This window comes from Gorilla gorilla, chromosome 21, assembly GCF_029281585.2.
Source record: "Gorilla gorilla gorilla isolate KB3781 chromosome 21, NHGRI_mGorGor1-v2.1_pri, whole genome shotgun sequence".
NCBI lineage: Eukaryota > Metazoa > Chordata > Mammalia > Primates > Hominidae > Gorilla > Gorilla gorilla.
In genome coordinates, this window is record NC_073245.2 from 36,207,091 (window position 1) to 36,229,070 (window position 21,980).

Genomic DNA, 21,980 nt, shown 5'->3' on the forward strand with positions numbered 1-21,980 from the left:
GCTATAAAAACTTGGTTTGGGGCTGGGAGCAGTGGCTCACTCCTGTAATCTCAGCACTATCATTTTCTCACATGAATCGGAAAATGCCGACGTCTGCATCCTAAATCTAAACTAATTTCCCACTCACTTGCTAAGCTTCAGTCACACCAGGCTGCTTTCTGTTTCTGGAATGCTCCAAGTGCTCTCTGATTTTTCAGGGCCTTCAGTGTAACTGTGCCTCTGCTTGGAATACCCTTCCACACTGATGGCTCCTCACCACCAAAGCTCGAGGGTTATCTCTCAGACACCCGTCCTATCAATGCTACGAGAAGGATCCCTCAAGTTACTGCTTATACCACCTATTAATATATTTCACAGTAATTATCACAATATAAAATTACTTCATTTTCCCCTTTTAATTTAAAATCTTTTTTTTTCTCCAGACTAGAATGTAAACCTCATGTGGGCAGCAGACATGTCTGCTTACTTTTTTTTGAGACGGAGTCTCGCTCTGTCACCCAGGCTGGAGTGCAACGGCATGATCCCGGCTCACTGCAACCTCCACCTCCCGGGTTCAAGCGATTCTGCTGTCCCAGCCTTCCAAGAAGCTGAGATTACAGGCGCCCACCAGGCCCGGCTAATTTTTGTATTTTTAGTAGGGGAGCAGTCGGGCTCTGGACTACATTTCCCGGAGGATTCTGCAGGCCAATACCACGTCTCGCGAGATTTCGGCTTCCTCTCAGCCAGGTGGCAGAATCTTTCGCTGTGCCCAATTAGCTGCTGCCGCGCCTTGGAGTCCGGAGTAACTTGGCCAGGCTGGCCCCGAGCGGAACTAGAGAAAGCTGAGGGTGAGGAATCCGGCTCTGGTCCTTTTGTGTGTGGAGGGCTGAGGAGAGGAGTTTGTGTGTGTGATTGCCATGGTTGCCGTGGGTCTTCATGGTCTGTGACTGTGGCTGCGTGGTGCTGACTCTGGGTGATCAAGTGGGCACTTGTGACTGTGCGCGCTCGGAGTGGATGTGTGTGTCCTGGACGAGCCGCGTTGTGTGTGCGGATGTGGACAACCGGTGACTGTGTGGTTGGGCCTGCGTGTCCCAGGGTGGATGTATGATTTTGCGTGTGTGTCCAGTACTGTGTGTGCGTGAGTTGCAGGTCTGTGGCTGTGCAGGTGCAACTTGTGTGGCCCAGTGGTCTGTGTGAGAGAGGAGAGTGTGATTGGCTGTGAGGCAGAGGGTAAGTGGATATAGGGAGGCATGTGTGTGATTGGAACTTTGTGTGTCCCCTTGAGAGAAAAAAACCTTTAGGGAGTTAGAGCGGGTCCTTGGTAAAACTCCTTTAAACAGAGAAACAGCCAGAAAAATCAGGCTGCAGGCACAGAGAAGGAAAACTAGCAAAGGGGGTTGTCCTAAAGGCATTCCTCAGCTGCACTGATAAGGGACCGAGGCCCAACATAGAAATGCCTTTGTCCTTTGTGTGACCAGCGGGCTTCCAGGAAATAGTCGCTTTTTTGTGGGCATGTATACGGTGGGCTCTGTTAGATTTTGAAGGGAAGGTGAAGGTTAAAGAAAGAGAGAGTTGGCGGCTCTATGGAGGGGACCAACGAAATGCCAGAGCCCACTGCCGCTTACAAGCTGGAGTAATTATAGGCCTGGGCAGGAGGGGTCTGGGCAGTATAGCTTGTTGCCTGGGAGAATGTTGATAAGGATGTTTCTTGGGCCTTTCCCCAGCAGGATGTGATAAGGAAGTCAGGCGGTTGGGGAGGATGTTTCTCGCAGCCCAAACCCCAGTGGAATGTTTCCCTCTGACCAGGGTCTGTGAAATGGTGGGGGCTTACAAATCGGTGCAGCTTGGACTAACAGGCTCCGGCGGCCACTTTGTTTTCTGGACATGCTTTGGACTCTGAGCCGAGCCTCTATGAATCATCACTTCAGCCTCTGATTGGTCCTGGGCCAAACTTTCACTTCAGCCCCTGATTGGTCTTGGGCCAAAATTTCACTTCAGCCTCTGATTGGTCCCAGGCTAAGGTCCCGGGCCAAGCGAAGTAGTGCTATCTCCAAGACAGCTCACAGACCAGTGAGCACATTCTTCCTCTTCCCAGTTCACAAAACCCCCAGATTCAGCCTCCTAGTTGGCAACCCTCTTTCGGGTCCCCTCTCTGCTGGGGAGAGCTTTCTTCTTTTGCTTATTAAACTTCTCTTCCAAACTCATCCTTTGTGTCCACGTTCCTTAATATTCTTGGCTGTGAGAGAAAGAAGGCAAAGACAAGAGCCTTTATCCTAACAACTCAATTGTTGGAGAGAAGATTCATGCATATTCTATGTGGCATCACACGCCATAGCCCTGGGATTGAAAGCCATGCAGTTTAAGGGATGGTGTTAATCTCAGTCCAAATAGGTAATAAGGTCTTTCACGTTGCTATATTTTAGGGGTAGGAATGAGATTGGGGGTTTGATCAATAGTTTGTACCCATAGGACCAGGGATTTGCCCAGTCATCTGTGAGTAAATGCTTGGGCCAGTTTCCATGCCTGTATTGAATTAAATACTCATACGGTTCTGTGATTTTGTCAAATACAGATTTGGTCTTTGTCCCTATTTCCTGGCATACAACTCCTAAAATCCTTGGAATGTCCTAAGGGCTTGCTTTTTATTTTTTTTTTGAAACGGAGTCTTGCTCTGTAACCCAGGCTGGAGTGCGGTGGCGCAATCTCCACTCACTGCAACCTCTGCCTCCCGGGTTCAAGCAATTCTTCTGCTTCAGCCTTCCGAGTGGACTACAGGCATGTGCCACCATGCCTGGCTAATTTTTGTCTTTGTTTTCTTTTTTAGTAGAGACGGGTTTTCACCATATTGGCCAGTGTGGTCTGGAACTCCTAACCTCAAGTGATCTGCCTGCCTCGGGCTCCCAAAGTGTTGGGATTACAGGCGGGAGCCACCGCACCCAGGCTTTGGCTTTTTATATGTTAGTGATTGACCGATAGCTTCAGGATGTGGACTGGTCATCAGAAAGACCAAGGCAGGATTAGAGGGTTGGGACTTTCAGCCCCTACCCTCCCACCCCTGGGGAGTGGAGGGGACTGAGGATTAAGTTGATGGCAAGTGGCTAATGGTTTAATCAATCATGCATACGTAATAAGGCCACCTTACAAACCCCAAAGGAGTGGATTCGGAGAGCTTCCAGAGAGCTGAACACATGGAGGTTCCTGGAGGGTTGTGCCCAGGGAGGGGATGGAAGCTCTGTGCCCCTTCCCCCATACCTCGTGCTAGGCATCTCTTCATCTATATCCTTTGGAATATCCTTATAATCAAATAGTAAATGTGTTTCCGTGAGGTTTGTGAGCCATTTTATTCTAGTAAATTAATCAAACCAAAGAGGGGGTCGTAGGAACCCCAAATTAAACCCATCAGTCAGAAGTTCCAGAGGCTGGGACTTGTGACTGGTGTCTGAAAGGGGGGCAGTTTTGGGGGCTGAGCCCTCAATCTGTGGGATGACACTATCTTATGGCAGATAGTGTCAGAATCGAATTGGTGGACACCCAGCTGGTGTCTGCTGCAGAACTGATTCCTTGCTTGGTGAAAGGGAGAAATCTCCTCATATTTTGAGACCACAGAAGTCTTCTGGGTAGATTGTTGTGGTTTTGGTGTGAAGCAGAGGAAGAACACAGGTTGAGTTTTTTCCAAATGGGTTCACATTGGGGGTCCTCAACCTCAAATCCATCAACTCCATCGCTGAATTTTTATTTATGTATTGATTTTTATTTATGAGGTAGAGTCTCACTCTGTCTCCCAGGCTGGAGTTCAGTGGCACGATCTCAGCTCATTGCAGCCTTGATCTCCTATGCTCAAGTGATCCTTCTACCTCAGCCTGCCAAATAAGCTGAAACCAGAGGCACACACTAGCACTATGGTGTAATTAAAAATAATTTTCAGTAGAGAAGAAGACTCACTATGTTGTCTGGGCTGGTCTTGAACTCCTGAGTTCAAGTGATCCTCCCCCTCTGCCTCCAAAGTGCTATGATTACAGGCATGAGCTGCCTCACCTATCACTGATTTTCTTTTTCTTTCTTTCTTTATTTCTTTCTCTTTCTTTTTTTTTTTTTTTTTTTTTTTTGACAGTCTCACTCTGCCTTGCCCAGGCTGAACTGCAGTGGTGCAATCTTGTTTCACTGCAGCCTCCACCTCCCAGATTCAAGTGATTCTCCTGTCTCAGCCTCCTGAATAGTTGGGATTACAGGTGCCCGCCACCACACCCGACCAATTTTTGTATTTTTAGTAGAGACAGGGTTTCACCGTATTGGCCAGGCTGGCCACGAACTCCTGATCTCAGGTGATCTACCTGCCTTGGCCTCCAAAAGTGCAGTGGCAGGGTCAGGGCATACTGCAGCCTTGACCTCCGGGGCTGAAGGGATCCTCCCTCCTCAGCCTCCCAAGTATCTGGATTATAGGCATATGGCACAATGTCAGGCTAATATTTGTAAATTTTGCACAGATGGGGTTTTACCATGTTACCCAGTCTGGTCTTGAACTCCTGAGCTCCAACAATCTTCCCACCTGAGCCTCCCAAAGTTCTGGGATTACAGGGAAGAGCCACTGCACCCGGCCTATCACTGCATTTTTAAAGGGAAGGAGGACTATAGTGAGAATCACTAAGGCTTACAGAAAAGGTAGAACCCCAGATAGATTTAAAGACAGAGATTGTAATATTCTTAAGATGATAATATCCAAATTTAGCTTTCATAGATAGGGAAATTTGAAGTACATCAGACTATAAGGTGGCATTTTGTGCAACTAATTAAAACTACGTTTGAAAGAGAGCAATTGCATATTTGTTACTGAGTAATATTAAGCAACCATGAAAATAAATAGAAATAACCAAGAAATTGTTATATTTAAATCCTCCCTCCTTTTTTGGAAAGAGAAGTATTGATATTTTTGGATTCTAATCAAAACTTCTCTTTTAAAATAAAATTGATGATTCTATGGAGATAGGGAGGGAATAACCTATGTTTATTGAACACCCAATATTCCACTTACCCAAATGTCATTTATTCTATATTCTAGGTTTTTGTTGAGACAGGGTCTTTCTTGCTCTGTTACCCAGCCTAGAGTGCAGTGGGGTGGTCACAGCTCACAGATGTATACCACCATGCCTGGCATTTTATTTTATTTTATTTTATTTTATTTTATTATTTTATTTTTATTTTATTTTATTTTATTTTATATTTTATTTTATTTTTGCAGAGACGGTGTCTCCCTATATTTCCCAGGCTTGACTTGAACTTCTGGGCTCAAGCGATCCTCCTGCCTTGGCATCCCAAAGTGCTGGGATTATACGCATAAGCCACTGTGCTCAGCCAATATTATAGTCTTGATAGTAGAAGTGTCTCAGTGTACTGGAAAACTTTGTCTAAATTTTGAAAAAATATTGAAAAACACGTTGGTTTTATTTGGCCAATACTGATTTCTTTGCTCCATCATTATTTATTGGCATTATTAGCCTGTTGACTTTCAATTTCCTTACATCCCTTTCACTCCATTTCTTTTATTTTGCACCACAAATAGAAACTTTTTTTTTTTTAGATGGATTCTCGCTCTTCGCTCTTGTGACCCAGGCTAGAGTGCAGTGGTGCAGTCTCATCATTGTAATCTTCACCTTCCAGGTTCAGGCAATTCTCCTGCCTCAGCCTCCCAAGTAGCCTAGATTACAGGCATGCGCCACTACACCCTGCTAATTTTTTGTATTTTTTTTTTTTCTTGAGATGGGGTTTCACTCTTGTTGCCCAGGCTGGAGTGCAATGGCATGAACTCTGCTCACTGCAACTTCTGCCTCCCAGGTTCAAGCGATTCTCCTGCTTCAGCCTCCCAAGTAGCTGGGATTAGAGGGTGAGCCATCACACCTGACTAATTTTTGTATTTTTAGTAGGGACAGGGTTTTGCCATGTTGGACAGTCTGGTCTGGAACTCCTGATCTCAAGTCATCCACCTGCCTTGGCCTCCCAAAGTGCTGAGATTACAGGTATGAGCCACTGTGTCCAGCATTTTTGTATTTTTATATTTATTTATATTTTGATAGACAGTCTGGCTCTGTTGCCCAGGCTGGAGTGCAGTGGCACAGTCTCAGCTCACTGCAACCTCCGCCTCCCAGGCTGAAGTGATTCTCCTGCCTCTGACTCCCCAGTAGCTGGTATTACAGGCACCTGCTACCACACCTGGCTACCTTTTGTATTTTAATTAGAGACAGGGTTTCACCATGTTGGCCAGGCTGGTCTTGAACTCCTGACTTCAGGTGATCTGCCCACCTTGGCCTCCCAAAGTGGCCTTTCTTGAGGCAGGAGTTTGAGACCAGCCTGGCCAACATGGTAAAACCTGCTCTTTACCAAAAATACAAAAAAAAAAATTAGCCGGGTATGGTGGTGTGTGCCTGTATTCCAAGCTATTTTGATGGTTGAGTCACAAAAATCACTTGAACCCAGGAGGCAGAGGTTGCAGTGAGCTGTGATCACCTCACTGCACTGTAGCCTGGGTAACAGATTGAGACTTGTCTCAAGAAAAAAAAAAATTCTTGGCAGGACGTGGAGGCTCACACCTGTAATCCCAGCACTTTGGGAGGCCAAGGTGGGTTGATCACCTGAGGTCAGGAGTTTGAGACCAGCCTGACTAACATGGAGAAACTCTGTCTCTCCTAAAAATACAAAATTAGCTGGGCATGGTGCTGCATGCCTGTAATCCCAGCTACTCAGGAGGATGAGGCAGGAGAATCACTTGAACCCAGAAGGCAGAAGTTGCAGTGAGCCGAGATCACACCACTGCACTCCAGCCTGGGCAACAAGAGCGAAACTCCGTCTCAAAAAAAGAAAAAAATATATTTACTTTGGATAAATACTTAGAAATGGAATTTTCAGGTCGGCCTTTAGATATTATTAATGGATTTAATATGAAAAACCTTTACTTGAGGATGTATAAAGCTTTAAAAGACGGGGTCCCTATTCTTAAGTTATAAGTAAAGCAGCATTTGTAAGGCAATATTCAGAAAACATCAGATAATATCCTATAAAGTTCTCCTGTTCATGCCGATGACATTGGATGGCCAGTTAAGGATGACACTTCATTCTGTCCCCTGAAACCACGGTCCTGCCATGTCTAAATGATACTGGCCCTATGAGAACACTGTGGATGTGAAAGCATTTCCTCAAGTTATCTTTTTGACCTGCTGGATTTAATCTAATGATGGGATATCCAAAGTGAACCTAACGGAGTGACATGATTGTGGATCTGTTGGGGGGAATCAGAGACAGCTGGAGCAAGGGCAGACACGTGCTGAACTCATCTGTCTTAAGAGCCGAAGCAAGCAGCAGTGTTACTAGCAGAGCTACTGCACATCTGTACACGTGGCTCCAATGGCTCTGACCTGTTTTTTTCCCAGCATGAACCTAGTACATGAGGCAAGTTAGAAAATCAGAGTTGGCCAGGCATGTGGCTCATGCCTGTAATCCTAGTACTTTGGGAGCCAACGTGGGTGGATCACTTGAGGCCACGAGTTTGAGACCATCCTCGGCAACACAGTGAAACACCGTCTCTACTAAAAATACAAAAATTAGCTGGGTGTGGTGGCAGGCACCTGTAATCCCAGCTATGGGAGGCTGAGGTTGCAGTGAGCCAAGATCAGGCCACTGCACTTCAACCTGGGTGACAGAGCAAGGCTGTCTCAAGAAAAAAAAAAAGGGGGAAAGGAAAGGAAAGAAAATCACAGCTTGTTAGGCACTTGCAGCTAAACACATATGCACAAAAATTATTCAGTAAAAGCAAAACAGTTTTGGTGTATCTTGAGATTTTGTTTTATATCCAAAGGAAGACTATATCTTTTATCTTTGAACTAGTCTTTGGAAAATGCCTTCTATATAACAAATGTTATAGTTTTCTTCTAATTGGGTCTTGAGGTCTCTCAGGAGAATGGCTATAAACTCTACCTCACTCTAATGGGGCTCTAGGGGAGGGGCCTGTGGGTCTTTAGAGTAGCCTTTCACCGGACATTTCTTTTTCCTGGACCACAGCCTAATGCTCAAGTATCTGACCCATGACCAGGTGTCTCACAGGAAACTTGTTTATACTGGCAGATGCCCTTGTAACTTTTGTCTGACCTGTGTGCAGTTTATTCCTACCATGATACCCACTCTTTTTTTTTTTTTTTTTTTTTTTTTTTGAGATGCAGTCTCCATCTGTTACCAGGCTGGAGTGCTGTGGCATGACCTTGGTTCACTGCAACTTCCACCATCTGGGTTCAAGCAATTATCCTGCCTCAGCCTCCCGAGTAGCTGGGACTACAGGCACACGCCACCATGCACAGCTAATTTTTGTATTTTTAGTAGAGTCAGAGATTCACCATGTTGGCCAGGATGGTTTTGATCCCTTGACCTCATGATCTGCCCTACTCGGCCTCCCAAAGTTCTGGGATTACAGGCGTGAGCCACCGTGCTTGGCCTTTTTTTTTTTTTTTTTTTTTTTTTTGAGACAGGATCTTGCTCTGGTGCCTAGGCTGGAGTGCAGTGGCAGGATCACAGCTCACTGCAGCCTTGACCTCCTAGGCTCAAGCAATCCTCCCACCTCAGCCTCCCAAGTAGCTGGGACTAGAGGCATGTCCCACTACATCTGGCTAATTTGTATATGATATGTATTTTTGTAGAGATAGGGTTTTGCCATGTTGCCCAGGTTGATCTTGAACTCCTGAGCTCAAGCAATTCACCTGCCTTGGCCTCCCAAAGTGCTGTGATAACAGGTGTGGGTCACCACACCCAGCCAATGTACATTTAATTATCAAAGTGCTATCTATACTATTTTATGGAAGTACTAATTATCAAAGTGCAATAGAGGTTTTGTTGTTGTTGTTGTTGTTGTTGTTTTTCTTTTGAGACAAAGTTTCACTCTTATTGCCCAGGCTGGAGTGAGTGGTGCGATCTCGGCTCACTGCAGCCTCCACCTCCCAGGTTCAAGTGATTCTCCTGCCTCAGCCTCCCAAGTAGCTGGGATTACAGACATGTGTCACCACACCCAGCTAATTTTATATTTTTAGTAGAGACTAAAATGATCTCTCCATGTTGGTCAGGTTGGTCTCGAACTCCTGACCTCAGGCGATCCATCCGCCTTGGCCTCCCAAAGTGCTGGGTTTACAGGTGTGAGCCACTGTGCCCGGCCAATAGAAGTTTTTAAACTTTTTGTAGATATTTTTGAAAGATGCTGTCTTCCTTTAAGAAAAGAGACAAGGCTGGGTGTGGTGGCTCATGCCTGTAATCCCAGCGCTTTGGGAGGCCAAAGCAGGTGGATTGCTTGAGCTCAGGAGTTTGAGAGTAGCCTGGCCAAATGGCAAAACCTCGTTTCTACTAAAAATAAGAAAAAAATTAGCTGGACATGGTGGCGCACGCCTATAATCAAAGCTAATCAAAGCTAATCAAAGCTAAGGTGAGAGGATCACCTGAGCCTGGGAGGTTGAGGCTGCAGTGAGCTGTGATTGTGCCACTGCACTCCAGCCTGGGCAACAGAATGAGACCCTGTCTCAAAGTGAAAACAAAAACAAAAAAATGAAACAAGAGAAAAAAAAACAAGAAAGAAAATGGTAAGGGGGTAGTGCCTAATTATTAAGCTTTTGTTGTGAATAGTAGCTTGCATATCAGATGTTTACTGTAATATTCTTAAAGCTTTGCCAGGCCTACAGCTTGCTGTGTGCTTTTCAACTCTATTTCATTTATTTGGGAAATAATACATCAATGTACTTTATTCATTCCCAGCTCTAACCATGGAATACTGGGAATGTCCCTTTCTATGAAGGAGGTTTGTCGGCCACAACAGGAATATTCATGAACATGGAGGTACTTTGTTGAAGTTACACTAATTTTTTTACTCTTCCCCACTCTCAGCCTAGCCGGTCTGCACACTATATTCTCTCCATCCTTCAGCACCCTTCCATCTCTTCCTTCATCTTAAAAACCTTTCCTTTAATTTCAACAGCGCTGCCTGGGTTTGTCATTTCAGGGGTTGGGCATGTTCCAGGATCTGTCTATAGACTTCTCTCAGGAGGAATGGGAGTGCCTGGACACTGCTCAGAAGGACTTAACAGAGAGATGTAATGATGGAGAACTATAGCAGCCTGGTCTCACTAGGTAAGGATGTCTATCCCCAAATAACTCATGAGTTTTGGGTGTAGCTTTCACTTGTCTGGGTGACTTTTCACCTGCTGCCTAGGGAATTGTTTTGTGTTTAGTAGATTAACAGATGGACAGCTCTCTGGGTCGTTCCATCTTCTCCATGCTTCAGACCTTTACACCTTCCTCTAGTCCTTCGTGAGTACTAAGGGACTAACTTTGAATTCAGGAACAGCAGGAGTATGTCTTACTTCTTTTCTTTCTTTCTTTCTTTCTTTCTTTCTTTCTTTCTTTCTTTCTTTCTTTCTTTCTTTCTTACTTTCTTTCTTTCTTTATAACTTTCTTTCTTTTTCTCCTTTCTTTTTTTTTTTTTTTTTTTTTTTGAGATGAAGTCTCACTCTATCACCCAGGCTGGAGTGCAATGGTGCGATCTCGGTTCACTCCAACCTTCATCTTGGGTTCAAGCAATTCTAATGTCTCAGCCTCCTGACTAGCTGGGATTACAGGCACTGGCCACCATGCCTGGGCAATTTTTGTGTTTTTAGTAGAGACAGGATTTCACCATGTTGGTCAGTCTGGTCTTGAACTCCTGACCTCAAGCAATCCACCTGTTTTGGCCTCCTAAAGTGCTGGGATTACAAGAGTGAGCCACTGTGCCTGGCCATCTTACTTCTTTTCTTATAAACAGGTCTCTCTATCCCAAAGCCTGATGTGATTTCCTTACTGGAGCAAGGGAAAGAGTCCTGGATGGTTTCAAGGGACGTACCAGGAGGATGGTGCCCAGGTGAGTAAGGACTGAGCAGATGGGGAAGGCACTGCTGTTTAGAACCCAGCCCATCAGGGAGGCAGCACCATAAAGGTACTGGTTGAGGAATCTCTTCTGCAAGGTCCCATGTAAGAGTTGTGGCCTAAGACACATGGAGGAAAGTCAAGATACCCCCAACACACACATTTTTTTTAATTTTTTTAATTTGAGAGAGAGTCTTGCTCAGTCACCCAGGCTGGAGAACAGTGATGCAATCTCGGCTCACTGCAACCTTCACCCATGGGTTGAAGCGATTCTCCTGCCTCAGCCTCTAAAGGAACTGGCATTATAGGCACCTGCCACCATGCCCAACTAATTTTTGTATTTTTAGTAGAGAAGGCATTTCACCATGTTGGCTAGGCTGGCCTCGAACTCCTGACCTCAGGCGATCCACCTGCCTTGGCCTCTGAAAGTGCTGGTATTACAGGTGTGAGCCACTGTGTCTGGCCAAGAACCCCCTTTTACCTCCACCTCTTCAGTCTGTGCTACCCTCTTGTCATAATTTCTTTCCATTTCAAAGAATAACGTTCCCTTCTTCAGAAGCCATCCTGTTTCCTCTATCTTGGAGCTACTTCTTTCCCTTTAAAATTTAAACCCGTGTAGTTGCTTTAAAAACAAATCTTTTAGAATATATTTATTTTTCATACTGATCCTTGACTTTTTGGCTAGTTTTCCTTTAATGCAGCCGTTTCATGCATCAATGGATATTCATTCACTATTTTTTTTTTTTTTTGGATACAGAGTCTCACTCTGTAGCCCGGGCTGGAGTGCAGTGGCGTGATCTTGTCTCACTGCAAGCCAATAAGAAACGCTTGGGCATGACCTCCCTACAAGCACAGGAAAACCTTTCTTACGCATTTCTGCGCTGGAACGCCTACCTTTAGTGCCGTTTCCTGCACTTTCTTGCAGATTTGTACCAGGCACTGGAGAACCTCCCACCTGGTCCATGCCCGGCTCCCGGTGAGCACCGAGACCCAACCTTGTGCACAGCCAGTCTTGTTATCAACAAACAGGCTAGTAAATTATAAAAAATAAAATAAAGGAAATGTAGCTGGGCGTGGTGGCATGCGCCTGTAATCCCACCTGCTCCGGAGGCTGATGCAGGGGAATCGCTTGAACCCAGGAGGTGAAGGTTGCAGTGAGGCGAGATCGCGCCACTGCACTCCAGCGTGGATGGCAAGAGCGAAACTCCTTCTCGAAATAATAAATAAAATAAAGGAAATGGGGCCGGGCATGGTGGCTCACGCCTGTAATTCCAGCACTTTTGGTGGCCGAGGCGGGCGGATCACTTGAGGTCAGAAGTTCGAGACCAGTCTGGCCAACATGGTGAAACCCCTTCTCTACTAAAAATAAACAATTAGCCAGGCATGGTGGCGGGTGCCTGTAATCCCAGCTATTTGTGAGGCGGAGACACAAGAATCGCTTGAATCCCGGAGGCAGAGGTTGCAGTGAGCCGAGCTCGTGCCACTGCGCTCCAGCCTGGGCGACAGAGCAAGACTCCATCTTAAAATAAAATAGGCCGGCCGAGGGTGCTCATGCCTGTAATCACAGCATTTTGGAGGCTGAGGCGGGTGGATTGCCTGAGCTCAGGAGTTCAAGACCATCCTGGCCTACATGGTGAAACCCCATCTCTACTAAAAATGCAAAAATTAGCCGGGCATGGTGGCGCATGCCTGTAATCCTAGCTACTTGGGAGGCTGAGGCAGGAGAACGTTTCAACCCAGGAGGCGGAAGTTGCAGTGAGCCGAGACCGCCACATTGCACTCCAGCTTGGGTAAGAGGATTGAAACTCCATGACAAAAAAAAAAAAAAAAAAAAAAAAAAAAAAAAAAACAGCAAATAAATAAATATAAAAGAAATAGACAAAGCAAACCTTAATGCATGAACTCAAACAAATGCTTTCACTGCCAGGCTCCATCTTTGCAAAACTGAACCTAGGACAATGTGAACGTTTCTAACTAGCAATTCTGGAGGACAGATCAGGGAAGCAGCGTGAGCTTGCTTTTCTGCAATTTAATTGACTGGTCAGTAAAGTCAGTGTTTGCAGGCATTTTCAATGTTCTGTAGTGGGCTTCAGTGCCTGTGGCAGGCCAGGTTTCCAATAGCACCAGAACGGTTTCTACTAACCCTTTACTATAATTTTGATGAATGCATAAGTTAACGTTAAAGAAATGGAGAAACTGGTGCCTGAGTATCAGGGATGGAACGTGAAAACAAACCCATTGAGACCCCGTCTGGGTTTTCTCAGACCCTAAAATCTGATCGAATAATGATAGCATTCGTACACATTCATTCACCTCAGCCTGTCTTAAGATTCAGAAACTTTCCAAGACTCTAGAGAAATCCTTCCAGACGCTAGACCTGAGTTAAAGATTAGATGTTGATTGAATGAAACACTCCTGCTTGTAGGTGCAATCCCACATGGAGCTTAAGATGCATATAAGCACTAGAAAAAAAAACTTGTAACTTTGAGTTGGTCTGGTGATTTACCTGGCGCTTCTCCCTGTAAGTGGCTGCAGAAATAAACTTCCTTTTTTCCCAGTCTGTCTGTATCTTAGTATTGAACAATTGCGATGGAGCTGCCCAGCAAAGTCCTCTTTTGTGTGGTTATCTGGCACTCCTTTTGGAGGGAACGTTTTAAATTTTCCATTTCAAAGCATTCTCTTGGCACTCTTACACTGTTTTTCTCTGCCAACCCTGGGACCTGAGTTCTCCTGGACTTGAATCTGCAGCCACAGAGCCTAGAAGATCATTCCTCCACATTCTGTGACTGTTCCCCAAACACAGGGAGAATTTGCAGAAAATAAGCCCAAAAATCTTGCCATTCTTTGCAAAAAAACCCCACATTACAAACTGCTGAAAACAGGATTTTACCCTGAATAGGTTGTTCCTCTATTTGAAACCCTTTACAATTTTGGAGGGAAGTTTCCAAATCAATCAGTAAGTACCCCCCACCCCAGGTTTATCATTATGTAAAGTGCCCCCTTTGCACATGCAAGATTGAATAAACCTTGAAAATATTATGCTAAGTGAAAGAAGCCGGTCACAAAGGACCACATGTTATGTAATTCCATTTAAATAAAATGTCCAAAATAGACCAATACATAGCAACAGAAAGTAGATTTGTGGTGGCCCAGGGTTAGGGGAGTTGGGGGAAAATGGAGGGATATGGTGTTTACTTCAGGGTAATGAAAATGATCTAAAATTTATTGTGGTGATGTTTGCATAACAGTGCAAATATACTGAAAACCACTGAATTTTACACTTTAAATCAGTGGCTTCTGTGGTATGTTATCAATATTTCTCAATAAAACTTCAAAAAAAATAGTGCCTATCTGTCTTTTTGTGTATTATTCCTCCAGAGTCCAGTCCATAGTTTTTACATTTGATGAAGAAATTAAGATTTTCTTTCTTCTTCCTCTTTTTTTTTTTTTTTTGAGACAGAATCTCCCTCTGTTGCCCAGACTGGAGTGCATTGGCACAATCTTGGCTCAGTGCAACCTCCAGGCTAATTTTTGTATTTTTAGTAGAGACAGCGTTTCACCATGGTGGCTACACTGGTCTCAAACTTCTGACCTCAAGTGAGTCCCCCACCTTGGTTTCCAAAATTGCTGGGATTACAAGTGTGAGCCACCGCACCCAGCCCAAGATTTAGTTTCTGTTGTTTTGATGCCCTAGGGCCATCTTATTCTACCTTAATTTCTGACGCATCATCTCAGTGGAAATTTTACATTAGGCCCCAAAGTATTTTCCTCTTTTTAAGATTTTATTAGCTGAGTACAGTGGCTCATACTTGTAATCTCAATACTTTGGGAGGCCAAGGTGGGAGGATCAGTTGAGCCCAGGAGTTCAAGACCAGTCTCTGCAACATAGTGAGACACACATATCTACAAAAAAATTTTAATTAGGTGGGCATATTGGTGTATGCCTGTGGTCTCAGCTTACTATGTAGGCTGAGGAGGGAGGATCACTTGAGCCCAGGAGGTTGAGGCTACAGTGGCCATGATTATACCACTGCACTCCAGCCTGGGTGACAGGGCGATAACCTGTCTTCACAAAAAAAAAATTGATTGGAATTTTTTTTAGAAAACAAAGTATACACTTAGTGACTTGATACAAATGAATGAATTTGATAATCTACAGAAACCAAAACAAATAAATAAATAAAAACCCAAAGCCATTCTTCTTATGTGAATCTCTGGTGTCTCTGAATTATAAGAATTGTGAATTATGATTAATAACAAATATGCATGACAAGTACTCAGTAAGGGATAGGCATTAATAAACTGCAATGCACACTTACTGGAGTAAGGCCTTTAAAGATGTACAAGAAAAAGAAAGAAAAGGCATTGAAAAATTGCATTGCCTACCAAAACGCTAAAGTTTACCTAAGTCCATTAATCAGCACACACACACACACACACACACACACACACACAGAGGCAATGGGTGTGTAAAATGGTCAACACAGTCTCCTATGAGTGTATCCTTTTATTAATAGGTCTGTGGGGGTAAGAGATGAGGTTCTATGGATCCTGGAATCAGGGATGGGGAATCTGTGGGGTCCCTGGGGTGAGAGATGACAATCTGTAGATTATGATGGGTGGTCTTTGGGACAGTGATGAGATCCATGGAATCAATTCTTGTGGGTATGTAGGGTCAGTGATGAGGGAATCTGGTGTCAGTGATGGGATGTGTGTGGAATCAATCTGTGAAAGCCAGATTTGTGGTGTCATCTCTCAGGCTGACACATCCTGATCTGTGTGTCAGTGGTGGAAATTCTATGGGGTCAGAGTGTGACTGTGAGGTCCCTGACACTGTGTGTTCTGGGTCTGGCCAAGTGCATAGATTCCCTTGCCTGGTCCTGGCTGGAGAGGCCCTTCTCAAGGACTCCTCACATGAAAGGTGGGTTGGCGGTGGGTTTTGTTTTTGTTTTTGTTTTTGTTTTGTGGTGGAGGTGGGGGTGGGTTGGCTTTTTCTTTAGGGTTTAGTTTTGCCTCTTAGAGATCACAGACACATCCAGCTTTTAGGAAGAAATTTTTGTCTGGGTGGTCGCTAGGTCCTTTGGGCCAAGCCATCTAATGGGAGTAAAGCTGACCATTCCCTCAGCGCGGTTCAGATCTAGGCAGTCTTTTCAAGGTTTCCTCAAGGTGGCGTGCAAGTGGGTTGTGGCTTTGAGTGGCAGGTGTGCGGGAAGAAACAACTAAGAAGACCCAAGAGAGCTCCTAGGCTGGATCTGTCACAGCTGGAAGAACAGCCTCCCTAACCCATCAGGCGCCAATGGGATGTACCTCTGGGCTGTGAGAGGCTGGTGGAGTTGGGACCTCCAGACCTTGAGATTATGGGCACAGAAGCCTATTACTGCCAGACGCTGAGGCGTTGCCATGGGATCCAAGGGTGTTTCGGGTCAGCTCAGAGCCTTTCTCAGATAATTGTTTCGGTAACTGGGGAGCTGCTGTCCAGCACACGCCCCTATGAAGGCTTAATGTGCCGTCTCCCGCAGAGTCTTCTTTGGTCTGAGAGCCACTTGTTTCTTACATCCCTGTGCTAATCTCACCATCTGCTCCTACATACTCCAGGCATTTGCCACACGCTGGTCCTCTCTTTCCTGACAGGCGAGCCGTCTCTTCAGCTTCTGTGAGGACAGTTCAAATTATGGAGGAGGGGGCAGGTGAAGGGCAGCAGTGCTGAGGGGAGTACCAGGCAGTTGGGGGAGCAGGGGCTCATTTTTCTTTGTAGCTCAGATTCCTAAGCCTGTGACTTTGAGTATCAGTGTCTTCCTTGCAATGTTTCAATCTGAGGTTCTTGGGGAGAGTGCAGAATTGGAGCCCGATGGAAGCCTGGTGGGGAGAGGGGTGGGTGGAGGGAACATGGAGAATGTGTCAGGTGGTGTCTATTCCTGGAATCTTACTTTGCCTGCTGGAGTTTCCCAGTCTGTTCCAGATGCACTCTCTCGACCCTGAAGGGACCTGAGGGGGGATGTTGGTCGCCAGTGTGTGCTCCCCTGGACTCGATTGGAATTGGTCCCACAAAGTGTTATTTATTTATTTATTTATTTATTTATTTGGAGGGAGTCTCGCTCTGTCACCCAGGTTGGAGTGCAGTGGGGCAATCTCAGCTCACTGCAACCTCTGATTCCCAGGTTCAAGTGATTCTGCTCTTTCAGCCTCCCTAGTAGCTGGGACTGCAGGTGTCCACCACCACATCTTGCTAAAGTTTTTATTTTTAGTAGAGGCAGGGTTTCACAATGGTGGTCAGGCTGGTGTCAAACTCCTGACCAGGTGGTGGACCCACCTTGACCTCTCAAAATGCTGGGATTACAGGCGGGAGCCATCGCACCCCATCAATCCCGCAAATTTAGGCATTATTGTACATTGCTGCTTTTGAATCACTTATTTTTTAGTTGTGTTTTTCCCCCTCCTTTAATTGATTGATTGACACAGAGTCTCACTGTTTCACCCAGACTGAACTGCAGTGGCAAAATCTCGGTTCATTGAAACCTCTGCTTCCCGGGTTCAAGCGATTCTCCCACCTCAACCTTCCAAGTAGCTGGGATTACAGGTGCATGCCATCATGCCTGGCTAATTTTTGTATTTTCAGTAGGGACAGGGTTTCACCATGTTGGCTAAACTGGTCTCGAACTTCTGACCCCAAGTGATCCTCCTGCCTTGGCCTCCCAAAGTGCTGACGTAGGCATGAGACTCCTTGCCCGGACTTCCCTCCTTTTCCTTCAGGGATTTTAAATGTTTTCTTTCCTCCATCTATTTAATTATATGTGACTGCGTTGACTATTTCAGCTTGAATTAAAATTATATATATTTACCTGTCTTTATTAATATTTAAACATATTAAAATAATACATGTTCATAATGAAAATGAAGCATTACAAATAAATACACAGGAAAGGCAGTATTCCCCCTCCAGTTCCACTATTGAAATAACCAGTTAACAAGATGATGAGCATCTTTCCACGATGTTCTCCAAGATTCATATAAGTATTGGCCAGCAAACAACAGAATATACAGGCCAGGCTTGATGGCTCATGCCTGTAATCCCAGCACTTTGGGAGACTGAAGCGGGTGGATCTTTTGAGGTTAGGAGTTCGAGACTAACCTGGCCAACATGGTGAAACCGCATCCCTACAAAAAATACAAAAATTATTTGAGCATGGTGGCGAGCGCCTTTATCCCGGCTACTTGGGAGGCGGAGGCACGAGAATCTCTTGAACCTGGGAGGAGAAGTTGGCAGTGAGCCAATATCGCATTACTGCACTCCAACCTGGATGACAGACTGAGATTCCATCTCAATAAATAAGTAAATACATAAAATAAAGAGAAAAAAGAAAGATAAAAAAAGAAAAAGAAAGAAAAAGAAGAAAGAAAGAAAGAGAGAAAGAAAGAAAGAAAGAGAAAGAGAAAGAAAGGAAGAAAGAAAGAAAAAGAGAGAAGTTGTGTGCTCAGTTTGCTAAGATCAATAGTAAGAACAAATCCTCTAGCGGTGAAAATGTAAGAAGGAAAAAGAAATTTCTGTTAGTCTTGTTTGTTGCACCGCAAGCTCTAAAAAGTACAGCCAAGTGTGTGATAAGTGCTTAGTTAAGATGAAAAAGGCATTAAATTTGTGCGTGGAAATCATAAACAGAAATGTGTTCTGATTGACAGCATTGGGTCAATGCTACCCAAGTTTCAGGCATCCACTGCGGGTCTTAGAACACATCTCCTGCAGATAAGGGAGGGCTACTATATAATGTTTCTTTCTTTTTTCTTTAATTATAAAGCATTCTCCTTTTTTAATATAACAATTGGCCACATATATCACTTTAGATATAAAGATATTAGGATATCTTTATAGTAGATAAAAAGCTAACTCGTTCTTTGTAAGAGTTAAAGTATCTTTCATTATATGAGCATTTAAGATATTAAAGTACTCTTGCCACCAAAAACAGTGCTTCTGTAAGTATTCTTTTACTTATATCTTTATTAATTTTTACTTCTGCCAAAACAAATTGCATGAGAAAACAAGTGTATGTGTATAAAGCGTAATATATGTATATATATTTAATATGTGTATATACAACTTAGTATATACACAACATACAATATCATATACAATTATTTTGTTTTGTTTTTTGAGATGGAGTTTTGCTCTCTCATCCAGGCTGGAGTGCGGTGGCATGATCTCGGCTCACTGCAACTTCCGCTGCTTGGTTCAAGTGATTCTCCTGCCTCAGCCTCCCGAGTAGCTGGGAATACAGGCATCTGCCACCATGTCCAGCTAACTTTGCTTTTTTAGTGGAGATGGGTTTTCACCATGTTGGCCAGGCTGCTTTCAAACTCCTGACCTCAAGTGATCCGCCCACCTTGGCCTCCCAAAATGCTGGAATTACAGGCGTGAGCCACCGTGCCCAGCCTAACATATACAGTTTAATGTATATACAAATATAGGTTGGATGCAGTGGCTCACTACTGTAATCCTAGCACTTTGGGGAGCTGAGGTAAGGGATTGTTTGAACCCAGGAGTTTGAAATCAGCCTGGGCAACATGGTGAAACCCTATCTGTACAAAAAACAGAAAAATTAGCTGGGTGCACTTGCAGGTGCCTGTGGTCCCAGCTACTCAGGAGACTGAGGTGGGAGGATAGCTGGAGCCTGGGAGATCGAGGCTGCAGTGAGCTGTGATCATGCCACTGCATCCGAGTGTGGGTGACAGAGTGAGACCCTGTCTCAGACAAAAACAAAAACAAACCAAATATAATGTTTAGGTGCTACACACTTGATTTCTTTCCAAAGGGTTTTATAACACTGTACTTTCACCAGCAATATATGTGACTACTCATTTCCTACATACTATCACTTGTGCGCAGTCGAGGAAAGTTAGTAGGCCTGAATTGCCCAAACCTGGCATACTCCAGAGAAAGGTTTGACTCTATCCTAGCTCCCAGGAAATAACCTCTAAGTCCTTGGAATCTCCTGCCTATCTGGGAGTTAACGACGTGATTTATTATGGGGAACTTGGACCATGCAGTGTCAGCTTGACCTTGGGAAGGGTGGAGTCAGAGAAACTAAGGCCATCCAAATGGGTGCTCTTGTCCATGTGACCAACCTCCAGTAAAACCCTCAACCCCAAGGCTCAGGTAAGCTTCTTGTTGGGGAGTGCATTCTATACTTTTTGCCACATATCGCTGGATGAACTAAGCACTGTCCACACGATGTCACTGGGAGAGGACAACTGGAAGCTTGTGCTTTGTCTCTCCTGGACTCTGCCCTATGCACCTTTTTCTGCTGCTGATTTTCATCTGTATCTTTTTGTTGTAATAAACTATGAGTATAACAGCTTCACTCGGTTTTGTGAGTCTTTCTAATTAATCACTAAACCTTTGGGACCTGAGAAAACAATGTTGTTTCTTCTTTAATTGAATTTTCCATGTTATGTAAGAAACCTATGTGCATAATTGAAAAATTACAAACTAAGAAAGAGCTTTCCATGCAGTCTACTCCGCCAACCTGTTTCTCAAATGCTCCCAGGTCTACTTCCTGAATAATCAAATGTTTAAATTTTCTAAACTATTTCTAATCTACATATCAGAGTGCTTATCTCTATATTATATAATAGGTAGATCCTGCTTCTTCTCAATATATCAACTTGACATATTACCTGATGGCTTCCTGTTCTGATAGCTGATGACTTGGCTGACACTCGCCCCTTACCCCAGTGCCTGCACCACTTTTCAGACATGGTGCTCTCACCATTTTCTTTTTCTTTTCTTTCTTTCTTTTTTTTTTTTTTTTTTTTTTGAGGCAGAGTATTGCTCTGTCACCCAGGCTAGAGTGCAGTGGCATGATCTGGGCTCACTGCAACCTCCACCTCCCAGATTCAAGTGATTCTCCTGCCTCAGCCTCTGGAGTAGCTGGGATTACAGGGACATGCCACCACACCTGGCTAATTTTTGTATTTTTAGTAGAGACGGGGTTTCACCCTCTCAGCCAGGTTGGTCTTGAACGCCTGACCTCATGATCCACCCATCTCGGCCTCCCAAAGTGCTGGGACCACACTCGGCCTCTCTCACTATTTTCAATGTCTCTCTTGGTCACCTTTCACTTGGGAGAGTACCTGAGGCAGAAGAATCACTTGAACCCAGGAGGTGGAGGTTGCAATGAGTTGAGATGGTGCCATTGCACTGCAGCCTGGGCAACAGGAGTAAAACTCTGTCTAAAAAATAAATAAATAAATAAATAAATAAATAAATAAATAAATAAATAAAACAGAAAAGGAAAAAAAAAGAAGCTCTCCCTCCATATACCTGTAAGGATCATTGTCTTAATTTTCTTCATGTCTTAACATGATTCTTGCCTTGTCAGAGATCATCCTATCTGAAATTGAAACTATTTACCACTTCCCTATTTTTTCCATAGCACTTAAAACTTTTTTTTTTTTTTGAGATGGAGTCTCACTCTGTCACCCAGGCTGGAGTGCATCGGTGTGATCTCGGCTCACTGCAACCTCCGCCCCAAAGGTTCAAGTGATTCTCCTGCCTTAGCCTCCCAAGTAGCTGGGATTACAGTCATCTGCCACCATGCCTGGATAACATTTTTTTTTTTTTTTTTTTTTGTATTTTAGTAGAGACGGGGTTTCACCATGTTGGCCAGGCTGTTCTTGAACTCCTTACCTCAGGTGATCCAGACCACCTCGGACTCCCAAAGTGTTGGGATTACAGGGGTGAGCCACCACACCCAGCCCTGGCTAATTTTTGTATTTTTAGTGGAGACAGGGTTTCACCATATTGGCTAGGCTGATCTCGAACCCCTGACCTCAAGTGATCTCCCTGCCTCGGCCTCCCAAAATGTTGGGATTACAGGCATGAGCCACTGTGCCCGGACTGCCTTTTGACAAATCATCTCTGTTCTTATATTACGTCCACTAGAATGTAAACTTGATGAGAGCAGGAGATATTGTCAATTTTGTTCAATGCTATTTATCCCTAGAGCCTAGAACTGTACCATGCACACAGTAAGGAGACAACTATTTGTTGAATGAATATATTGAGCAGCTTTTCTCAGACTGTTTGGTTTCAG

General features: G+C 44.4%; 1 long non-coding RNA gene across 1 annotated transcript; it reads left to right on the forward strand.

The window, feature by feature from the left end:
- Positions 1–9,318: 9,318 nt before the first annotated feature.
- LOC101132803 (uncharacterized) lies at positions 9,319–14,181 on the forward strand. Its single transcript, XR_008674340.2, has 4 exons — positions 9,319–9,834; positions 9,998–10,125; positions 10,796–10,891; positions 11,822–14,181. It is a non-coding gene; the product is annotated as an uncharacterized lncRNA (long non-coding RNA).
- The last annotated feature ends 7,799 nt before the right edge of the window (positions 14,182–21,980 follow it).